Genomic DNA, 25215 nt, shown 5'->3' with positions numbered 1-25215 from the left:
TTTCAGAATATAACTTTACTGATACACTCAACTTCAACAGTTGCGCGATAACAAACTATAATTCACGTCTCACGAGCTCGACTTCAACAATACGTCTTTCTCTGACTGCAGTTCAATTACTCATTACCTGCACACATTGTCCCGTCACGTTGTGAGCGTCTTATATATATACCAGACAAACATATATCTAGTAAATGCTAGGACATTCACGAAAGAACAAGATACTTCTAGAAAATAGGTGGCGTGACACTAGTCACGTGATCTCGCTGACGCAACAATATATTCTTTCTATCTTCAAAAGTATCAAACCAAAATTACGTGTGGCCCTCTAGTGATTTACAATATTGTTTGTTTAGTGTTACCTACTTATACTAAGTATAATACCGAAAAGCGATTTTTCTTTTTACCATAAGCTGTTTTAGGGGTACGAGTATTTAATTTTAGACTTTCGAAAACATATGTATGTTAAAAACTGCAAACAAATGCTTTCAAGTAATTAATAATGATTTTAAGAGTGGTATGGTAGCGGTGGCGCTACGAGCGCCAACGTATCCACGAATGCATTCTGAGGTGAACCGGTAGACTTTCTACCTGTACAGGTGCGAGTAAAGTTTGTAAGTGGGTGTGACGAAAGAAAGATTACCAACATTTAAGGTCTTAATTTATTAGTTTCTTACTTTGATGCAAGTGGATTTATCTGCAAACTGTAATTACCAATATATTTTGTGGAACAAACAAATGGATTTAATACTTGAACAAAGAATGCAAGAAGTATAACCTTAGAACGGTAAGTGTATTTTCAATCACAAACAATGCTTGCATCGTTCAGGCCATGGTCACCGGCACAGTCACTTATCACGGTATGTTTCAACGGCGTGGCTGCGTGGCATTATCCTTCTGGCGGTGTTTTTTGCCAAATAAAGTTGTTTGGTTGCATTCAAAGCTGTTGCAAAAATGGAGACATTATATTATATTTTGAGTGTTAATGTAGATTCAAATTGCAGTAGAAAGCTTAGCATAAGGAAATTAATTCTAACAAACTTTTAAACTTGCAACTTTAAAGTTAAGCCTTAAGGATCTTGTAGTTGTACGTGTTTCAGCAGATTTACTAAACTTTTAGTTTTGACTTTTAATACTTTTATGATACATTTTCATTGAAACCTAAATTGTTAATGTCTGAATATTGGGAATGAAAAATTCAAAATGCTTTAGTTTAAAGTTGAGAGCGTTTTATATACAATTATAAAATTAATAAATGAATATCGGGTTTTTGATTTTCGTAAGTTATTTATTTTCATAGGTCTTCGTGTGTAAATTGTAATAGTATTAGTTTTTGAAACTTTAAAAAATGGCTCGAAATCAACGACATTTTTAGCTCTGGTTTATTTTTATCAATAGAAGATAAACTATACGAAGTTAAAAGTAATATGCTTCGATGAATTTTTTTTTAACTTTTTAAAAAATGCTGGTAAGTGCATTGTTTTGTTTGTGATACTATTTTAAAAATTTGACTTGAAATAAAAAAATAATAATGTACATTTCTAAGACTGTATTGACTTAATAGATTTAATATGTTTTTTGGATAACGTTGTAGCATCCATCTTCCCTGTATACTGAAACCAAAATGGGCATTTGGTAAATGCAATATAACTATTATAAGAAATTCTTGCTTATCTTAGTATCTGTCATGATTGCCTGTAATGTCTAGCGCTTCTTTATTTTACATTTCTGGTAACTTCTGTGTATTGTTATTTGTATTACGTCTAGAAAATACCTAATTTATAATACCACTTTAATTAGGTTTAAAATGAATCAATAAGGCATTTTGACTACAATAATAAATCACACTTATTTAATTTATACAATCGCAAATTCACTAGTTACGTATGCCCTATTATTATTAGTTATATTTGAGTTAAAAACAGTGTAATATGAAGATATGTTTGTGTAGAATTACTTGCTGTACAGATTATATAATATATGGATAAATATGCTAATTGTAATGTAAGTAGTCTATCTTATGATATCCAATATAATAATTAGGAGGGCCATTTTGTTAGCAGTTTCCATTACCTTATTATTATTACAGTTTTATGTTACATATTGATCAATAGGTTGATGTTTAAAACTAAAAAGTAATATTCGATTTAGGTGACTGATTCGAGAAATCTGTTCGTTCGTAGCCATAAAAATGCATCAGAAATAAGAACGCTATTCTATAATATGTTTGTCGTTCATATGTCAGTAAACTGTTTCTTCTTAATCCATTATTTAAGGACTAGATTTCGACATGCGTTTGCATGACTCGGGGTAATGGAAATTATCATTGTAAAAGCTATAGAAATCCTTGTATCATACTCGTAAGCCAGTAATAGAGCATGCTCGAAAATGGTGGCAGCATAACTAATACTTAACGGTTGGTTATATTCACCAGTTTATTACAAACGTATAAAAATCCTCGTCTGTTACATTTCTGGATGTCACACACGGCAAGGATGATTATAAAGTTTCGCAAGAAAAAGCGTACAGCGGAAGTATGTAACAAGATTTCTACTGTTATTTCAACAACTTGAATAATATATTTAATGATAAAGAACAGTATAAATATTTTCAAATAAAACTAGAAAGAATGCCGTTTCGGATAAAATAAAAAATGAAAGAATGTAAAGGCCCTGTTTGCTGTCAAGATATGAAAGAAATTGAGAATTTACGTGTCTTTATATATATATATATATATATATAGATAGATAGATAGATAGATAGATATATGTAGGTAAGGGTTTTTTTCTTTCTATCTTTTTATACAGGGCTGCTAGCTAGTAAGAAAGTTTGTAACAATTGAAAGATTGTCATTGTAGTTCTTGTCTCTAATATGAATATGATTTATTAGAGAATTCAAGAAACTGTATGGTTATCAGTTTTACTCCTGTTTTTGATAACTTGTTGGAATCTTTCGTTAGCTATCAGTTTGAGCTTATCTTGAAAGATGAAAATCAATTTAAAAACATTTTTGACAAAGGTGTGTGTGTCCGCTTATTACTGGGGAATCGCTCGACCTATTAGCACCAAACCCGGCATGTATCCTTATGACCCTGAGGGAATTACATAGAAATTCGGCGTTGTGGTGGAACGGCATGTATGAAAACTATAAATTCGCATTTGGCATTTTGTAGGTAGAATGATACTATCGAAAACTAATTGTTGTTGGGAAGGGTATGTAACAGCCTTTTCCGACGCAAAATATTCATATACTCCAATCATAAACATATGTGTTCATTGACGATGTACAGCTTTCAAGATAGAGATATCCCTTGTACTTGAAGGCATTGCAAACAAAGTGGATAAACTTGGGACCGCAGGACCTTCCAGAAGAGACTTGCAATAAGTCGTACTCCAGCCGTGACAAGCAAACTGCGACGTCTTGTAACATATAAAAATCTACAAACACAAGGGTCAGTGGCACAAGTTACGTCCCAGGCAGCAGTTTGCAACATAATTGAGAAAGATCTTCCTCTGGAAAAGCCACACAAATCAGGAGCACACAAGTTCTTCCAAAACATCTCAGGAAAGGAAGATCAGCTTATACAATAGTATGAACCATTGCAGTTGTGTAACAAGACCATCCAGGACCAGTACCAGCCAGATTGGGCCCTAGAACAATGGACTACACACATGCTCATTGAAAAGAATGAGGTAATTTCTCGTAATCTATAAGCTGTAGTTTTTGGTATATTGTTTTCTGTCAGTAGAAGCTCAAACGTTGATCTTTCCAAGCATGGGTGTTGTACCAGTGCTAGTCTATAACTATTGGCATTCGGCTATTCCGCTTCCAGATTAAATGATCATCAGAAGCTACTCAATCTAGCCAACCAGCTTGTGTTGCAACCACTGCATCGTGCCTGAGAACAAACGCATAATTTTCAGTGCATTTAAAGTTTAGTTGAGGATTGTGCAAACAATACGACCTCAGCATCCAGACGTGAACTCAGTAAATTGCTCAGGGAGTTTGATGATGTGTCCGTATAACTAGATGGCCAGTTGGGCTGGACAACAGTTGTACATCATCACATAGACACAGTTAATGTCGGCTGATGATGAGAGTACTGTGTTGTATGATCTTGTCTCAGCTGAAGGAGGAGGAAGACACTGGCAGTAAATATCTGAAAAAAAGTTGCAGTTGGATTAAACTTCTACTAATGGCTAGGGATTCTGATTTGTAAGTTGAAAGAACTTTGAAATTCTTGTTTTCCAAGCACTCAGGTTTGTGGTATATGTTGTTGAACATTTGCATGTAAAAACTTTCTGAGTGAATGTTCAATCTTGCTCATTAGTTAGTGCAACTTTGTATTGTATCGCTGTGCAAGCTTGCGCCCTGTGATGAAAGCAACTTTAATTTCTTACTGATAAGATAGAACTGTTTGCCCTTTCCCCCACCCACTCACCTATATATATTTGATACATGTCAACAATACTAATTTATGCAGACCGAAGCTACAATATTTTAATATACACACTGTAATACTAACAACTACTACAATTAATAGGGGGGATATGAAAATATTTCGTTTAAGTTTGATTTGAAAATTTTTTCTTTGGATTGAAATGGAAACAAAAATAGAGCCTAAATTACGTACGTGTGCCCCACCTGTTTGAAAGTAGAGACCGAAGAGCAGTATATTTTACAACAGTGTAACATAACACCCAATAATATCGGTAAAAACAGTTATGATAAGCCGAAACATGAAATTATTTTGACAAAATAATTTGCGGATACTATCTTATTTTGCCACTGATTTTATCTCTTAGTCTGATAGTATGGAGTTATGCTATATCAAAGCATGAAAATTTAGCAACGACTGTATAAATTAGGCAAAATTTGTATCATTTTGCTAGATTTTTGCGTAAGTTATTTTTCGTTTTTATCTAATATAGTAGGTTTATCCAACCTCCCTGATGAAAGAAACATGCCGATTTGAGCTGATTGATATGTTATGATGGAAAACATAATTTTGCTGTTGCCCCATGTGTGCCTAGTAATTGGATTATGTATATATGCTTGTACTGTGCAACTGACGACAGGAAATGTGGTCTAGATACATATTTACAGCAGAATAGACCAGTTCTGTTTATTTTTATCTGTGATTACTTTTATTTTTGTGACCTCGTTTAAGTTAGAGACTTAACTTTTTAAGGTAGCATTTGGTGCTTTTATTTGCACTTTGGCGATCACGAAAAGCACGACTGATGGTGACATTGGTTGTCATGAAAACCGCTGTAGCTGCTGAACAGTGACTACATGCAATATCTGATATATGAAAATGGATTTGTAAATGTGACAGTATGGTGTGTTTTCAATAATATAAGTAGTTAGGGCATTGCTTCAGACACACGTGCTGATTGGCTACCTCATGGGAAGGGAAGGGGTAGAGACGATATCGTTATAGCTCCACGAAGTTAAACCAAAGGGCAATTTGCTAGCCCACGAAGTAGCACAAGAGGATGCATTGGTATGATAAGCACTCAGATAGTTTGTGAACAAACCACTAGATGGTGATGTAGATCAACATGAAAATATAGTAACAATCCAAATCTCAAGATTAATAATTTAATCTAATTTACATAATGTTGTTTTTACAATTATCACAATTTTACTTTTGCTTTATAAATAAAACCTTAAATTTACTATTTTAATCTTATCAACTTTATAGTTTTTGCTTATATATTGCATATGCCTTACAAAGACAAATGGTGTTTCTATAGGCAGATAACTCTATTGAAGACAATGTTACCATAGTTTGTAGGATCATCAATTAATCAATAGTATTTTACCTTATTTCCATAGCTTACGAGTATCTGCCTCAAAAAGACGGAATTTTCGTGATAAGGTCTCTAAATAACATGCAATAATTTAACATATAATCTTACTCTTTCATTAGTTTGGCTTTATGGATTAAATATATTCTTATGCTATTCATCTACCATATAACTATGATTTTTATTTGTTGTATTGTGTATAACAGTAAATGTGTTCTTGACAAAATATTTCATTTTACAGATGCTGACAGTTGCTTCATAGTATTCACTTATGTATTACATAGGTTTTACAAAGGCTGATAATGTTTCTGTAGGCGGATCGTCTTACCAAGGTTATATAGGCGGAAGATGATACTAAGTTTCTGTAGGTATACAGTGTTGCTATAAGTAGTTGCTGTTACAAGGCATATTTTGTATGTCTTACAAAGGTGGATGGTGTTTCTATAGGCGGATGGTCTCACTAAGGATAGTGCTGCTATGGTGGATGGTGTTTCTATAAATAGATAATTAAATAGGATAATTAGCTCATCATAGGGTGTCTCAACATCTGATTGCATCATCAACATTGTTGTCTAGGTTTAATTACGTGTCCTAAAAGTTACAAGTAAAAATCATTATTTTAACGAGACAGCTATTATAACAGTGTATACACTATCTTAATTTATCTGTTATTTGTGGTTGGCAAATACTATAGCCAATAATTTACCTTACATACTTTTACAATTACCTGTCAATTTATGTATAAAACACTTCATTAATTCATTAGCTCCATAGCTTTTGCTTCTGTATCTAATTTGCAGGACATATTTTTGTATTTTCTGAAATTTTATAAGTAAAACTTATTGCTAATTCATCTGTTCTGTAGTTTTCATTTCTACATCTAATATATAACACAAATTCATCCTGAAAGTACGTATATTTATATCTCTAAATAATATACAATATTTCTCATGTTTTACTTTATAAGTTGGTATGTTTCACTAAAGTTTAAAAATCCTGAAAAGGACGCTTTTATAAATCACTAAATAATATGCAATAATTTACATGTTTAGCTCTATAAGTTGATTTGTTCTGCTAAAGTTTGATTTTATAGGATCTATGTAAATAACTATGTTTAACTATTACTATTTCAGAAAATTATATTCTTACCTTTCTGTTGATATTTTCATTTTGAATATTAAATGAACTAATACGTGTAAATGTTCTTTCTGCTTCTATCTGAGGTCATTAACATTGAACACAAATGATAGAAAAGTCAACACATACAGTCATCAAATGGTGTGGGCACTTCACCTCTATTGAATATTTAGTCTGACTCACAGTTGATGGTACCTTGACCTTTTACTGACAGAAGAGGTTAATAAAATTCAAAGTTCAATATGGGGGAAAAGATTTTATGAAAACAGAAGTTGAACAAGTCAATTTTAATACATTGTATGTGTTGCTATTTATTATTATACATTCATTAGTAACATTTCAATCTCGTACATATATTTAAATCATACTTAATATTGAAAATAAATTGTTCAAACTCTACATAATCGTATATTTTCTAAGTTCAAAAACAGTTGTTTATAAATTTAATGTTCACCATACTTTAACTTAACTAGCAATAGTCAGCTTTAGTATGTCACTGAATTTAAAATTCAGTAAACTTAATTTACTGGTTCTTTCACTTTATGCAATGATACAAAATATTAAATGTGTATTCACGATATTCTGTTTCTCAATATTTGACGGGGCATGTACATTTCAGTTAGTGTACAATTAATGTACACTTTCTATTCAGTTAGACTTCATGAACTGATTATTCACGTTTTTAACAATTATGTTTAACCATCTAATACAAGTCTCCATATAGATATCATCAATGTATGCAAGTAAAATCACAAACTCTAAATAAGACTGTTGTCACACATACTGAAACATATATTCACAAAACTAAGTCAAACCTCAGACTTGATAAATACTCAAACCTTTATTAACAAAACTTCAAGATACACTAGTACATATTTACATAAACATGTTAGTTTATAAAATACTGGATTAGCTTTTATACAACTTATGTCCTTTTTGCTATATGTTCATTTCAGTTTAGTATGAGAGATTTTAATATAGTTTATAAACGAAAAAGTTGGTGTACAATTCTTGTATTTCGCAGAATTCATCATACTTTAAAGTAAAATATATTTTATGCTTACTACTCGGTAAGATTAAACTGTGCTCCACATATAGAAAATGGTTGACAGTCAGTCCAAAATATGGCTTATACTCATCTTACGTTGATAATTCACTAACAATTGTACTCACTTGAAACTAAAGATAAAATTTCGGATAATTACATGTTTAGCTTCGTATTTTATGGTAAATTACACACCATACTTTTCAGTTTCTAACAGATATGTTTGAACAACTAATACAGGTCTCCAATTATATTTCTTATATAAAATTCATGTTTCATAATAGTCAAGTATGGTATCATTAATGTATGTAAGTAAAATCATAGACTTGAGTACCACACATACTGAAACGTTTGTTAACAGAACTTTAAGATACACTAACATACTATTTACGTAAATATCATAGTTTATAAAATACTGATATACAGCACAGTGTAATAATACCTGTGATATATACTTGTTCTAGCATGTTATTAGTCAAATAGAGCAAATCACCATAAATGAAATGTAAGGGACATTCTTCAAAGCGATTCGAGCTAATATGATCAAAGTTTCCTTATTTTAGAACTTTACAAAACATATCATGCACTTTAAATCCTTAATTAAGTTGACTGTTCCTTGTCATGCTGAGCATTAGATCTCAACCTTCACATTACCCCTCCCTTATCGTTTAAAATTGACATTTTTCACCGAAGCCTAATATGCAGTCATCAATATATATGCAAGTAAAATTACAGACTTGTCAAGTATCACACATAATGAAACATTTATTAACAAAATTTCAAGCTATAAAAAAGACGACTTTTCTGGGATTTAGTACAAACAATGTGCATACATTCTACTTTTGAAGCTTTTAAGAACAAAATATGTGAAAAATATTTAAATTTTGTTGTTTCCTTGAAAGATATGGTTTACAAGAAAAGACCATCCATTTACATTTTATAAATACATCACCTTTACTGTTTATTATTACAGAATATACTTTACATCCATAATTGTGTGATTACTCACTGTGACAAAAGACATAGCTTTGCTGTAAAATCTGTGAAATGAAAGAATACATAGTGAACCTATTGTTTTTGAGTAGTTTTTATTTAGAAATATGTTTGACTTGTTTGCTCGAACAATTTCTGGACTTTGACAGATAATACGGAATGTTTCGTCTCACTATAATCACTAAACAAGGTAGTTGTGGTGCACTTTAGTTCTAGTCAAAGGACAAATTCCTTCCATGCCGAGATGGTGCAAAGGATCAGGTGTTGTACTCCAGCTTAATTGGCACAAGTGGATGAAAATGATGACACATTTTCCTGGATGAGATGCCAGTCCTTCGCAGGTAAACCCCCAGCCAACAGTTGGGGTAAAGTGTTTGCTTAAGAATACATTAGCACGTTTGCCAACCGTCCATCTGCGAGTTACGAAGCCACCGAGCTAAACTGCTCTCTTTAGTTGTAGCATTATAACATAATTTTTGTGTGAACTACACAAAAATATAATTCTGAATTTACTAAAGAAACCATATGTATTTTTTCTTATTTATTCAGATTATGTTTAACCTATGTCAGAAAGCTTGCCAGAGTTGAGAACAAAGAAACTATGAAACCCTCAAGGTTAAACGCTTTGGTCAATAATTATAAAGTAGTTGGCTTATTTTCAGTTACCAATGTAAGGTGTCACTCTGTAATTTTAACCCCTTTCCCGCCCTTTTCGACTTGGGTTCTGTTTCTATGTAAACCAAAAAATGATGGAGCTCGTAAATATGTGAGATGGCTGAACTCGTTCACTGGTGGTTTTTTCCATATATTGGCATGGTCAGAGATATACCCAAGGCAGCTGCATGTGTATCGATCCATATAAAGCTATGCTTAATTGCACATTCCCTAACTCTTGAAATAAATATGTTGTGACATCATAGTGGCAAGTTCATTTGCCATGAACAAAGTAAAGCAGGGCACACGTGCTACACCTTTATCCAGACGGCCTTCTTCTAGGAGAGTTTGATTTGTGACTTGATTGTTCGTGATGTTTAACATTGCTTGGCTGACTACTGATTATCACGGGTTGAGGTGATTTGTAGTTTTCATTCTGACTTTTGCTCTTTAAAGGTATGATTTTTGAGTACTGGTTATTTATTCCTGAACTTTCACCAGCTGAAATAAGCATCGAAGAGGAAGGCGCTTTGATGTCAGGACTCAGTGCATTTTTATAAGGTCCTGATGTCCTACCATGTGGAGTTTGTGGCTGGACTTTTTCCTCCATCGACTGCAGTAACCCTCTGTTACGAAGATCTTTGCTCAAGGAGGTGCACAACATACTGAGGCTTGTATTCAGTTGTATTCACCAAAAAAGAATTCATCAAGGGAAACGTCTACAGTCGGTCCATCTCTTTGCCTACCACATTAAAGTTTCCAGCCACCACTCCTAAGTCCGTGCCCGAGGGTGCGACCCTCATGCAAGTGGATTGCTAGCACATTCACTGCCAGTCCCAGACTTGGGTGCTAATGCAGCGCACCGTCAATCGACTCTAAGAAACGTCGAACAGCAAGAAGAGGGAGCTCCAGGGTCAAGTGGCACCTACAGGAAGAACTGTTCTATCTTTGAAATGAAAACCCCTGTTTGCTGAAGGAGGTAGCACTTCTTCCGAGAAGCGTACGAATGGGAAAAAAGTATATATCTTAATAGCCTTCTGTTGTCTTTCTACGGATTCAGTGTATTTTTTGTACATATTTACGAATTTTGTGATAATTATATTCCTTTTGTTGTGTATGGTTAAAATTAGCTATTTATAAAAGCATTTTTTTGGCTTTCTGGATTGACAAAGTGGGAAGTGATGATATGAATATTAGAGGTAATTATTGCAAACTGGACCTAAACTTAGTCTTTGGCAGAATTATTTTTGTTAGAAATATTCACATGTGGAATAATAATAATATAGTGTACAGTTATTATTTTAAGATTTTGTTTGACAGTATATAGAAGTTGTTTGATTTTTGGTTTTGTTATTTGGCGATTAGAAGTGGCCCAAAAGATCCGAATGCCCCCTCATCATGCTCATTATTAACGTGAAACGTGAATAATATCTTGAATTTAAAGAAGGTTAATTTTTATATGAAAAAGCTCTGATGAAAACGTGAACATTATTATTATTAGAATTATTATCTTATAATGATATCACATGAAAGATTAACATTTATTTTGGTTGAATTACGCGAATCTATAGAAGGCGCCTATCAAGGCCAACAGCAACAAATTGAAGTGGATTCTTATAGAAGCCCTTCGATAGTTTCATTAGAGTGAATTGGACACTATTTTGTTGCACATGGCAATTATCTTTTTAATTCGAAAAAACATGGAATATATTTAAGATTTTGACGAAACTTACGACAAAAACTTTACATTATATACCCAACAGGAGGCAGAGATTCAAGTATTTTTTAATCTTCATTACGAATAAAAGTTTGTTTCTAACCTTTTCACTAAAATTGTAGATCCCAACACAACTTGTTACTGTATTTAGATTATAGTTAATACCATATAACTATCCTGTATATTCTATTGCAAGTTATGGTTCACTCAAATTTTGATGTCTTTTGGACATAACAGTAAGACTTGTATATAATATTAAATGAATTTTGTTGGAATATAGTTTTTCGGTAAGCCTACATTTTTACGTTTATTATGCAACACAAATAATAATTATATATCGTGCTAAAGTATACATAGTAGTACTATTATAATGAAAACATAGTTGACATTTAAAATGTTCTGTGTGGGATTATACTTTGTGAATTTATAACTTTAAAATTTAAATTGTATATTTGTCTATTAAATATGTAATATACGTTAAACAGACAGTTCTTTGCAAAAATGTTAAATAAAATAATAAAACGAAAATAAACGTTTTTTTTTTTTTTTTTACTGCACAATCATTTATTTGTAAAGATTAAAAAATTAAAAATATATAAGTTACAAGAAACTTAAAACTCAATATGTTTCGGTGGAAATAATTCCACCATCTTCGAAGAAATAAATGATTGTGCAAGTAATAAACGTTGATTTTCGTTTTATTATTTTATTTAAAATATGTAATATATAATATATATGTAGCCTAATAAAGCAAAATGCTCAAGTCATTGCCGAGTGTAAACTTGAGGCTACGTATAAGATAAGTACAATTAGTTTACTGTGGATTGAAATCAGTGTTGATTATTTACGGTTGTTTGAATAAAGTGGAGAGTTCAGTGTCCGATTAATCCCGCAGAGAACAGTTGATCTGCTTGACTGAGAAGTTGGTATTTTGTTCAAATAATAGAGCAGCGTTGCATGCCTGTAATATTACATAGTCCTTTCGACATAACTTACACCTATATGTTGTTTTAATCAGCTGTTTCTGCTTAAGGTTATCGTTGTTTTCGGGATCTATTTGTTGTACTTGTGTCTGGCGGACGCAACATTTGTACCTTGGATTTTTTTTCGTTGTCGACTGCCAGTTGTCAGATTTTACACGATATATGTGAGTCGTGAAATTGTCCCCGCGTGATTATATTATAGCTATGGGCGTCGACGTGGGGGGAGGGGGTAGAAATATTCAGCATATGTATATGGCTTTTTTATTCACTTCACAAATTTCATATTATTTTGCCCCCCCCCCCCCGGTAAAAATTTCTGCGGACGCCCATGATTATAGCTTCGCAGTATAAAGGAAGTTGTTAATTATTTTTATAATGCAAATTCTTTGTTTAGCATACAGGTTTTCTATTTTGGTTCTTGTGTATCGTATGCTGTGTGCTTTTGTTTCCAGTTAGAACATATTTAAACGTTATATGGTTTGTTTAGTTATAAAAAAAAATCACGACTTATCACTAACCAGCAATCGATAATATAATTTTTCTTCATTCGTTCCTGTATGGAATTTATGCTTTCTTGACGGATCACTAAACGATAGACAAGCGAATTGTTTTAGTATGAAATACTGCAATGGGCACATACGTGCTTATCTTATCAGACTGCGTTGTTGATACGACCTTTCACTGCTGAAGAAGTCCTTGTAGACAATAATTAATATTGATTATTTTTGTATGTTTGTGAAAAGGCCATTCGTTTAATAATTAATAAATAAATAATTAATTAATTAATTTCTATATCAAAATATAAGCATGCCCTTTAAATATAATAAACGTTTCTTTACCTAGAAGATAGTTTCTAGTCATATACGTTAGAGTTGTTGCCGACTGACAATGACACATACAACTTCCACTAGGGGTTATGACGTCACAAGAGTTATTATGCTGTGTATTGTAATCGCGCGTTTTAGTACGTTGGGACTGATAAGTGGGTTTAACAGAAACGCTTAAAATGATTTTAATTTACTTTATGATAAACGGGGAAAATACCTGTTGATAGCACGTTACAGCTAATTAAATGCTGTAACAAGAAAAAATAATTGTCTACAACCCAAAATATATACTAGTAAAGACTTGACACATTATTTCAGGGAGTTGTAAAACTCGTTCAAAATCAGCCAGCCTTACTTTGTATAAATCTTCCTTATTGTTTTGTAATCATTTATACATTGCTAACAGAAAGTGCTAAATTAAAAAGTAACTTGCGAGAGGTGCATATCTCGTGGCTTATTTTCTTAAATACTTTAAAAGAATATCGTGAATGTCATTTTCTTTATTTAGAGTCGCGTGTCTTGACCGATTTTTTATTTTACCACTTTTAAAGCGCTCTATATAACGTACGGGTTCATTCCCAGCTCTCATTTACTTTAGCACTAGAGTATAATATGGACGCTGAGATTTCTATATACATTTGACCAAAAAATAAAGCAACAAGCATTAGCTAGGTTTCGGAAAATTACGATTAAATGCAATTCCTTAAATCATAACGACATTAAATATGTACACTTTTACGTGTGTCGTCGTGACGTTGCATAGCTGTTTCGGAACATTTTGCACGATATCCTTATTTTGTTTTAATCACTCGGACCACTATACAGTAGTGTGTCGTCTGTCAGTTAGTCAGTAGACACTAAAATAACGTCACATAAGGGACGTATAACGTTGCAATTTGTCCTGTAAAACGTGCGCGTAAATCACGAGAAGAATTATGCACTCTGTAGGCTACAACACAGCATAACATATGAACTTCAAAAGCATGAAATGAAAATATTTGTTTTTCTTAAGTTTTGGTTTTATTTACTATAGAAACAGAACACTTTCGGGGACCCTGTACAAGTGCATCTAGTTTTTAGGTTTACTCATTTGATGATTTTCTGTTTTGATGATCGTTTCTGGTTTGGTTATTACTTCCCGTGTAACTGTGTGACAGTGTTCCTTATTTCTTACAGGTGTAGATTTGGTCGGAAGTAGTCTGTCAAAGCTATTTAAATAGTAATTGCTATTAGTATATTTTTGTCTGTAGTGTGAAAGTTGCAGGAAAACTCGATAAACTGAACCATTTGCTACACGCCCTAGAAGAGGTCGTGTAAAGTCACCTGAAAAATGAAATACCATTAATTGCATAACATAGCTATTAGGAGTCGCTGATCATGAGCCTCATACGGACTACAGAACAACTAAAAATATTAGAAGTGAGCAAACAGAAAAGAATAAACTTTAACGAGTCTAGCTTTAAGTAGAAAAGACCTGTTTGAACTCTGCAATTGACCGCACCCTCTACACATTTTCTTTGGACCTTTATCAAGAGTACCCGAGTTAAAACCAACAACATTGGGTGCTTGCTCTTTTCACATGTGACTTAAGGCTTTATATCTCTTCCAGTAATTGACAGGTTTGTGTCAGGAGAGCATGATGTGAACAATATGCTGTGTAAAAATTTGACCTCTAAAATTCGGATCGATTGGGACCTGGGCCTTCCCAAATTTTGGAATAAACAAGCAGAAATGATGTGTACAGTTTTTATAAGTACAGTATGATATAATAGGAAAACCTTAAAACTTCAAATAAAAGGAAAAAATAATGAGTGCAGTATATAAATACAGTATATTATAACTGAAAACACATAAAAATTATAGGCAAATTCCGAGTTTTGGAATTAAGGTCCTAAGACCTCAAATCATCAGAATTTTAGAGGTTTCCAAACTTTAGAATTCCGAATTTCAGAGATCATACTGTATGACTGTTTTTGTGGCTTTTTAGCTATTGTGCGGTATGAATATGCGGACAGATTATAATATTTTGAGATATGATATTGAATGATCTTTAGCATGTATAATTCAACCAGACTTTGTTCTTATGCAGGATATGACCACTGTCCTGTAGAGGTCATGGATAGGCCAGTAAAAATTCGTAATGTAAACCATATAGAACATCTTTGAAATATCCTTGGACGCCGTTAACATCTACGCTTTAACACGCAAATAGAAAGCATGGCGGTTTCATAAATGAGCAGTGGGATACCCTTCCCATATTGTCGGTTGGTTGATTGGGGCTTTATGGCGCAAAGCAACGTGGCTATCTACACCTCCATATTTTCGTCGCTGAGACTGATTAGAAAAGTGAACCAATCCTTTTTTTTTCATTTTTTACAAATGTACTACTTTCAAGAAGTATAGAAAAATACTAGTTGACATTGGTATTTTCTTCAATCATGACTTAAATTTATCCCATACATTTTTTTCAACGTTTAATTAGATAAAAGAGCATTATATGTCCAGTTTATTTGAGCTCTTTAATTATATAAAAAAATTGACGGTGTTTGACATATGTTCAGCTAGTTTTCAATCCAAATCCAGAAATTTATCGCATTTATCCAAACCAGGCATCTAATGTCCATCATCTGAGCTGAACTATAAATAATTGGTCATTCAATCTACGTTTCTTGTAAATAAACAGTTGAAAGAGGTGGCTTTAAAGTTATGAATGCTCATAATATTTGTTGTCTGTATGGAGTATAGTCATCTTGAACAGAAAGATCAGCCTGACATCGATATTTTATACATAAAGTCAGTGTGTTTATAAGATCCCAAGGTATCTGAAACCTAGACCACTCCTTTTAAAGTTTTCAGGGTATATTTATTATCAGAAGCTACTTGACGGATGTGATTTGTCTCCCAAGGCATCCTATGCATGCTGAATTATATTAAAATCCACTGAGTGTACAGTCCATTCCATTAGATAAATTATTTCATCTTCGTAGAACTTATCGACCAGTTTTGTACAGTATGAACTGTGGGAGTGCTTAACAATATAATAGTTGAGTCAGTTTGCTTCGTCGTAGTTGTGATATAAAATTTGATTATTCTTGAATTGTTTAATGTAGTGTAACTTTATACTATACGTGTAGCTAATGATGAAAGGTGGGTGAACGTAATGTTACTGGTTTATTTGTTGGTGAAAAGTATATTTATGAAAATGTATTGACAATTTATTTAGATATTTGGCACAATTAATGGAATAGAAATAAATACCGTGTGGTAATGTTAAGTTAGCGTGTATAAATTCAGATCATGGTGGAGAGGATGTATAAAAAAAAATGTTGGTAAGCAACATATGATAAAAAAAGTAGTTTAGAAGTTCGAGTTTCGATACCCATAGTGGGCAAAGCACAGATATACCATTGTGTAACTTCAACCAAATCTTCAAAGTTTGAATCATATTAATATTTCAGTTTTTTTGCTTGTATTTAAAGATGCGAGGTTAAATGGTTCTGGCAAAATTGACTTGGTTTTGTCTTGGTTGTCGTTTCAACATTTGCCTTTTAAATAAATCACTTAAGCTTATTGTTAGGTGATAGTAGAAATTTTAACAGTTTTAAAGTTTGTGAATTACATTTTAAGTTTTGTACCTTCATTTACATACATACAAGCAATGAATATGACTTATCCTGTGTTGAAGGTCAAGGGAAACTTCCTTTAAACTTTTACTCTGATATTTTTTTTTTTTTACTTAATGTATTTATTAATAAAGCGTCATAACTCCTTCCATATAACGTTAGGAATGATGATACAGATTCTGTGTAATTCTGATTTCTTATGTCTTGAATTGTTGGTGTTTAATCTCCCAATAAATATATTTAATGACGATACGATGACGTGTTTGTTGCTATTGTCAGAATTCTGTTTCAAAGGCCTTTAACAAGAATGAGTCACTTTCTGATCATATATTTTAACCCGAGGCTTTTATATACAAGAGAATGAGCAAAGGACACGTAGTAAGATTGAGGCGTGAAAATTAAATATTGTGAATACTAAGTTTCAAGTTCATGAGGGCACAATACTTATTGTTTTCAACAGTTCAGTACAGAAAGAAAGAGGTCCCTGCAGATTCCCTACAATTATTAGGCCGTATCCATATGTCTATCTTGTAACTAAAAAGTATTGTGCTGTATCTGTCTGTCTATCTTGTAAGGAATAATTATTGTAAGTATTTTGATGTGTATTTTCGGTGATTTAATCGTATGGAATAAAGTAAAAGTGTACTTAGCAGTTGGCAAACAGGTATTTGCAACGTTTTAATGAATGTGCTTCATCTGTTATGTTAAACACATTTTGTGGTCCAGGTGTAATTTCTTACATGTCATGGTAATGAATATCAAGTGTACATGGTCAGATGGATACTTTTCAAGAAAGCTCCACGTAGCAGTTTACGTTTTATAAAGGGCCCGGCATTGCCAGGTGGTTAGGGCGCTCGACTCGCAATCTGAGGGTAGCGGGTTCAAATTCCAGTCACACCAAACATGCTCGTCCTTTCAGCCGTGGGGGCGTTATAATGTGACGGTCAATCCCACTATTCGTTGGTAAAAGAGTAGCCCAAGAGTTTGCTTATTCGTCATTAATGTTATTATTTTTATTTATTTGTTTTTTCTTGAGAGGGAGAAGTTAAAGTATATTTTGAAGAATTCCATAACCTAGTCTTTGTTCTATGGTCGTGCCTGTTTTTCATATTTGTGTTTATGGCCTTATGAACAGCGTTGTGAATGACTTACCTGTAATTTATTTTGGTAGGTTTTTTAACAGTTGCTAAGCATGCTTCTAGATTGTTGTCTTTTTGGGATGTTGAATATTTGTCAAAATCTTTTTAGTTTTTAGCCTAATTTTTTGAATAAAATAAGATTTGATCCTGACTTTTGATTTGATCTGCAAATATCGTGGTTCTGTGCATATTTGCAGTTCCGATAAAGTTGACATGGTAATCATTAGTTGGAACACTAACTGAAGACCTCGTTTCAGTCTCGAACGTCATCCATCTTTAAAAAAAATAGGAAAAGTCTATAAGAAATTCCAGATTTACAGTTCTTAAGCTGTCTGGGGTTCCCATAAGACAATTTCCTGATAGCAGTAAATTATAAACAGTGGGATAACAATAACAGAAAAAACCCTAATGGAACAGATTTTATTATAGCTTTCTTCTTCTGTGACCTCAGTGACTCAGCGGTAAGTCTGCTACTTAAAACATAAATTCGGGTTTCGATACCCGTGTTGGGCAGAACACAGCTAGCCCATTGTGTGGCTGTTTGATTAACATCCAACCCCTCCAATTTTTTTTTTTTGAAAGCGTAACTGTTTTGAAATGAAACTAGCCGAATTTACTCAAATTGGATAAAACGAGGTTAGTGATTTAAAAAACAAACTGAATATGTATTACGAAATTGAGACGCACTAATTCACATTAATTATTATCATATAATCAACGTTCAAAAAAAAACGTAACGATGTTTCTAAAATCTTGTGTATAAGGTCGGCTATTATGACGTCAGAGTAGCTTGCTCCTCATGCATGCAGTTGTAAACGGTTTTAGCAATGCCAGAGATAATGTTGTTTTTTAACTTTGGCACAGTAGTTACCACAGTTTCATTATCAAGTAAATCGCTTGCCAAAGATCACCATCATACTCACAAAAATGAACATTTAATCGCTATCTGAAAATAGACGAAACTACCGTCAGAGGCGCGAATCCTCTTTTAAGCCTGTTGGGTAAATGTAGCACGCGTTTATGAAATATGGCTGACATGTACCTGTACCTATTGTACACTTGATGTTAAACATCAACATACTCTGTGCATGCAAGAAGACAGTATGTAAAATACATACAGTAGAAAACTGTAAGTTACAGACAATATAATTTGTTTTCCTGAACAAGAGGCTCGTTTGTAAATACGCCAAACTCAAGCTGAATTAATGTAAAACATATAACAATATTTTTTGAACCACTTGTTCCGTGATCTCATAGTTCCAAATTTAGCATTATCTGAGTTGTATATTTTCATCGTAAACATCTGTTGATTGTGATACCACTGGCACTTGAGTATATACAGTTGCTAAATTCAATTCATTTTCATTATGTAATGTTGCTATTGTGTCGGTTTTAATAATTTTCTGATGCGATATAGTAGATAGTTAACACATTTTTTTATTCCTACTTGTGTTTTCAACTCGTCATTTCAACTACATAGTGTCATGGCTTTGTTTCCTACTTTGACCCGTCATGGCCAGTTGGCTAGGGCGATCGACTCGCAATCTGCGAGCTCGAATCCCCGTCACACCAAACATTCTCGCCCTTTCAGCCGTGGGGCTGAAATAATGTAACGGTCAATCCCACTATTCGTTGGTAAAAGAGTAGCCCAAGAGTTGGCGGGGAGTGGTGATGACTAGCTGCCTTCCCTCTAGTCTTACACTGCTAAATTAGGGACGGCTAGCGCAGATAGCCCTCGTGTAGCTTTGCGCGAAATTCAAAACAAACAAAGAAACTTGTTTCCTAATCAATCAGCCATTACCTAACACTTTCACACTTACAGATTCAGGAGGTTCCCACGCCTACAGTGAATTGTATTTTCCCAAATATATAAGCAAGAAATAAAATCAAATTATCCGGGAAGCAAGTTTTCAAATCCTCCTTCGCGTCACACGTACGTTATTCTGTTGTGTAAGCGTATATTCAGGTGTAGGTGTATTATTTTTGTAACTTTCAGTGGTGGAACTTAATGTCTAGAGGAAAGGAAACCCATTGTATCACTTGTTCCGATCGAATAGCATAGTTATATGTACACTGTCATGTATAGTGTACTATCAAACATACCAGAAAAGAAGGAAGGTAGAAGTACTGCGCTTCACTTTACTAAGTAGCTTTTAGTCACAGGTGTCTGTTCGGGTAGCATCCGCTCCGCGACTCCACCCTTATCAGGGAAAGGACAGTCTGTGACGCAGTTGTTATTGATCACACGCGGTTATATACAGAACTAGTATGTCTGTGTGTGTGTGTGTGTATATATATATATATATTTGTGTGTGTGTGTGTATAGCACTTAGTTAATATATTTACATAAGGTTTATGTACCAGTACTACTTTGTTGTGGGTTAAAGAAAACTGGTTATGTTCCACCAACTTAAACTGGGCAGGTGTTTGACGTGTGGTGAACGACGGCGTTATTCGTGTTGTCACGAATATTGCTATCAAATACTTTTCTGGACAAATATAGAAGAAATACAAAATCTTTTCTCAGCCTTTTTTTTGTTTGTTTGTTAGTCATTAGGCATGGGATGAGTCATTTGTTGACTGTGCTACAAACCAAAGTGTTGTAATCAGGGCCGGATTAAGGTTTAATAGGGCCCTATGCCCAGGTAATATTTGGAAATAATAATAACTCACTCTTGCCTTTATTTTGCTAGTTTTATGAACCAAAAATTTTTACTTGTGTGGCCGGCGGGAACCATGTATGGCCGGGGCCCTAGGTGGCCTCTTCGTTGATCCCGTACTGGTTGTAATCACATTTTGTTTATAGATTAGAGTATTCAGTTTCTTCTGAATGGATAAAGCATCTATAACTGACCTTAAAGATGTTTGGCGTGATGCAATATTGAAATATTCGACAACTTTATTTTTTACCTTTAAAATGAAGTATTTTGCTTACATATGATAAACAACAGATATTATTTTTTTTTTTTTTGAAATAGGAAATTTTCGCTGTTAATTGACGATATTCTGGGTAAGCGAACTCCTGAGCAATTAGTTTCTGTGCGGTCATGTATCGAAGTACTATAAACCTTTTACCGAATACATGTTTGAACATCAATCACGTATGTAATGACTAAATTTTATAGTCATGTAATCAATATGATGTTCCACATGTTCCAATCGTCAGCTGAGGTGTATAGTCTCACAGGATGTAGACGAAATCCCTCACTCCATCCTTTGGCTAAGAAATACTCAGACTCGTTTGTCTGGAATCACCGTTTCTAACAGCAGTAAGTAAAAACGAAGTTTTATCACAGATGAAAATAATGCTTTGCATATTTATGAACTTGTAGATGAAAAGTACCTACGTAGATTACGTAATCTTCAAATAAATTTAACAGCACCTTAATAGCCTCGTATCTTGTTTTAAAAATTTGAAAACTAAATGTATACCGTTGTTTGTCATAAATGCTTTGAAGTAATTACGATTGCTGACCGTATACGGTTGTTTGTGTTCGTTGTGTGGCACACTTGCTTTATATCCTTTTTACACGAACTTGAACTGAAAGTGTTGTAGCTTGGTTACTTATAATCCACGTTGTTGGTCAGTTGCGTAGTTTTATAAAAGGCACTTTGTCCATACAGTAATAACGTGTTGTATTTTACTGCAAGTACAGCTTACCCTTTGTTGAACAAAGTTTTTTTTTTAGAACCTTGCAGGATTTTGTTTTAGTTCTTTCAGTCAACATTGTATACACGATTTCAATATGTATGTAATGACAGTTTTATGGAGGTATATTATGAAGTTTGTATGAATAGAATTTACCTACTCGACTTGTAGTAAAACAATGATTCTTAGTTTCGAAAATTTCGCAACAGTATAAAATGTTTGACATAAATTTAAAAAGCAATAAAAAAACTTTTTTCCCTATAATTGTGAGACATTTTTCCGTGATTTGAAGCCGTCAGTTTTCTTTTACAAGAATGTTATAGAAAAAATTGATAATAAATTTAAGAAAATTATAACAAGTGAATGCTATATAAGACGTTCTTTTTTAATGGTATTGCTTTCACTTGTCACAGCCACTTGATGATTTTAAAACATAAACATTTATCAGTCTTGTTTTCAATATATATATATATACACACACACACAAAACGTGCAATTACATTTACGTTTACTCTTGAAGTAGGACACAATAACAATTGCGTGACACTCATAAAATAATGTTAAAAATAATAGTAACAGTTAAGTATTTCTAAAATTGATAATCCTACTAGTTATTATAAAAAAACTATGGATGTGAAATTAAAAAGAAAATGTATGTTTGTCCAAAAGATCCCTGTCCCACCAAACATGCTCGCCCTTTCAGCCGTGGGGGCTGAAATCTTGGGCTACTCTTTTACCAACGAATAGTGGGATTGACCGTCACATTAGTTGGCGGTGGGTGGTGACGACTAGCTGCCTTAACCAGTGGTCTCTCGAGAATATTCTGTCAACTGGGCTAAAAGATTTACCCATGAACACTTGCGGTAGTAAGACACTTTCTAACATCTCAATATTTAGCTTTTTTTTTGTAACCTTTTGCTGGCGGTTTGCGGTCTACCGTAGGACGACCCCCCCAGTGTTGATCGTTGGTAACTAATTAATACTCATTCAGTCGAGTTGGCTGTGGTACTATGTATTTACTGACTATCTTCGTCATTAGATCATCAATAAATCACTGTTGTCTGACAGTCAATAAAAACGTTTTAAAATATTCAGTAATTGCACATCAGACGTACCGTATTGTACGTACGATATTATTGTTTGCTGTGTAATAATAATGTTTCAGGTACTGACACAGGACGTTGCTAGTAATGCAACGTTCCAGATTTGCCAATGAACTGTAGTCACCTCTCCAATTGCGGCCGCCGACTGCATGGAACGAGCCTAAATAAAAAAGAATTGTCAGCAAACTACACGAGGCAGATGTCTGTGAGTGTCGCTATCGTTGTTAGATACGTAACCTTGAATGCTGTAATTGAGCCTTTACGTACCATGTGATTCACCGGAAAAGGTGGCGTTGCTGTCGCTGTATTCTGGGTATTTCGCCTTTTTTCATACTCTAACTTTTTCTCGTGTGTGTGAAGCGAGATCAGTAAAAAAGTGAGGGAACATGGACTACAGGTGGAGATAAAGGCACATTTTGGGGGTAGTTGCAGCCCCAGCAAGTCCGCCGCCTCTGCCCTGTAACCTACAGTTTGTTTGTTTTTTGAATTTCGCGCAAAGCTACACGAGGGCTATCTGCACTAGCCGTCCCTAATTTAGCAGTGCAAGACTAGAGGGACTACACGTTTGACCTTGAGGTTTAATGTTATCTAATAGTGTATTACTCTGATGTTTAATGACCTTCTGTTATCAAAAGCACAAACAGTTGTCACATATATAATGTTTTCTCGAAGCTTTCTACGCCGAGCTAAAAACAGAAGTTGAAATTGAGACTCGGTAAAGCAAGTTCACGTGGCTGCCAAGTGAACCAACAAACCGGAAGTCTAGTGTCTACAATCTCAGAACAGTAGTTCCTAGTGGTGGCCAAGTGAACTAACAAACCGGAAGTCTTGGTGTCTACAATCTCAGAACAGCATTTCCTAGTTTTTCTCAGGTTGTAGTTGTAATCAATTGAACGGATGTTCAGTTATTTAATCACGCTCCCCACCCTCCCTACAGTGGGTGGTGTTGCAACACAGACTTGTTTGATTTACGTTTTAATGTAATTGTTTTTTTATTACTGTGTACACAGAGGAAAATATTTGACAAAATATCCACCATTACGTGGCGTTTTTGTGCGTCGTTGTTTGAGTAAAATATGTGTAATCATCGAGATGAAACAGTCAACACCCAATCATCTGGCGCACGTGCTTGGACATGCACGTTTAAGAGAACATGGCTAACTGTGTTGAATGAGTCCATTTCAAGCAGTTTGGAAACAACCATTTAATTTCATGAACTATAATTTCCCGCTACGAAACGATGAGGTAAAAAGCAACGCTACATTACAGACGTTTCACAGCAGTATGTAAAAAAAAAAAACAGATATTGAAGGTGCTGCCCTCTATAACATTAAAAACACCAACCTTAATCTAGTAACTGTTGCTGTACGCCAGATTTTCAACGTTTTAATTTAAATGTTTACTAGAGGGCGCATGATGATATGATCTGGAAATTTTATTTAGTGAGCAGAAGGAGAGTATGGTATAAATGTGGTAATCAGTAATAACTGAGTTAGTTCAGACCCAGTAAGTTAAAAGAGTGATCCAATGTTAGCAGTGAGAGTTAAAACGTCTATTCAGTTGATAGAATATAATTATTTAGGTAATTCTGTAGGTTATTTAACAGGCGTAGGTACGGTTAGTCTCGGAATATTTGTTGCAACGTTGTGTGTAAACTTAGGCCTACAACTTGTGTCAAAGTGAACGTAAACTGTAGAAACGTTATAGAAGAAATAAACTAATTCATTATGGTTACGTAAACTGGACTTGGGAGTATTTTTACTTAATAATCTAACGATAGAACAGTTGACACCATAGCCATCACTTTACTCCCCCCACACACACACTTCTGATTGACAGGGAAAGGTAAACAACCACCAAAAACGGCCACTCAATACGACTATAATCACTGTACAGCTGGTACAGATTATTGAATGTATCTACTTAGACCCCCTGGATCTCCCAAGTTGGCTACCATTAACTAGTGATTCAACCCCAGTTGAAATACTACTTCGCTAATCCTCTACACAGAACACAAATAACTACTAAGAGGGGGATTCTATGTAATAATAATAATAAGCAAACCATGTTCCACAAATTATTTGTTAGTATTACTAAACTCTATACCTTGTCTTTCTACCTGTTTATCTACCCAACTGTTCGTTTACCTGTTTATCTATCCAACTGTCCGTCTACCTGTTTATCTATCTACCAGATAGATAAACAGGTAGACGGACAGTTGGGTAGATAGATAGATAAACAGGTAGACGGACAGTTGGGATAGATAGATAAACAGGTAGACGGACAGTTTAGATAAACAGGTAGACGGACAGTTGGGTTCTATCTACCCAACTGTCCGTCTACCTGTTTATCTATCTACCCAACTGTCCTTCTACCTGTTTATCTATCTATCTACTCAACTGTTTGTCTACCTGTTTATCTATCTATCCAACTGTCCGTCTACCTGTTTATCTATCTATCTACCCAACTGTCCGTCTACCTGTTTATCTATCTATCTACCCAACTGTCCGTCTACCTGTTTATCTATCTAT

At 34.0% G+C, this 25215-nt stretch overlaps 1 protein-coding gene across 1 annotated transcript in view; it reads left to right on the top strand.

Annotated features, from left to right (window-relative positions):
- Window positions 1-536: 536 nt before the first annotated feature.
- LOC106457206 (myosin-VIIa) overlaps window positions 537-25215 on the top strand; it is a 135781-nt gene continuing 111102 nt past the window's right edge. Inside the window, exon 1 of the mRNA XM_013916600.2 lies at window positions 537-787. The gene's annotated coding sequence lies outside the window, so the exon portion shown is untranslated. The remainder of the gene's footprint in view (window positions 788-25215) is intronic.

This window comes from Limulus polyphemus, unplaced genomic scaffold (genome assembly GCF_000517525.1).
Source record: "Limulus polyphemus unplaced genomic scaffold, Limulus_polyphemus-2.1.2 Scaffold303, whole genome shotgun sequence".
Classification (NCBI taxonomy): domain Eukaryota; kingdom Metazoa; phylum Arthropoda; class Merostomata; order Xiphosura; family Limulidae; genus Limulus; species Limulus polyphemus.
The sequence above is the reverse complement of the archived record's forward strand: the minus strand, read 5'-3'. Positions and strand labels throughout refer to the sequence as shown.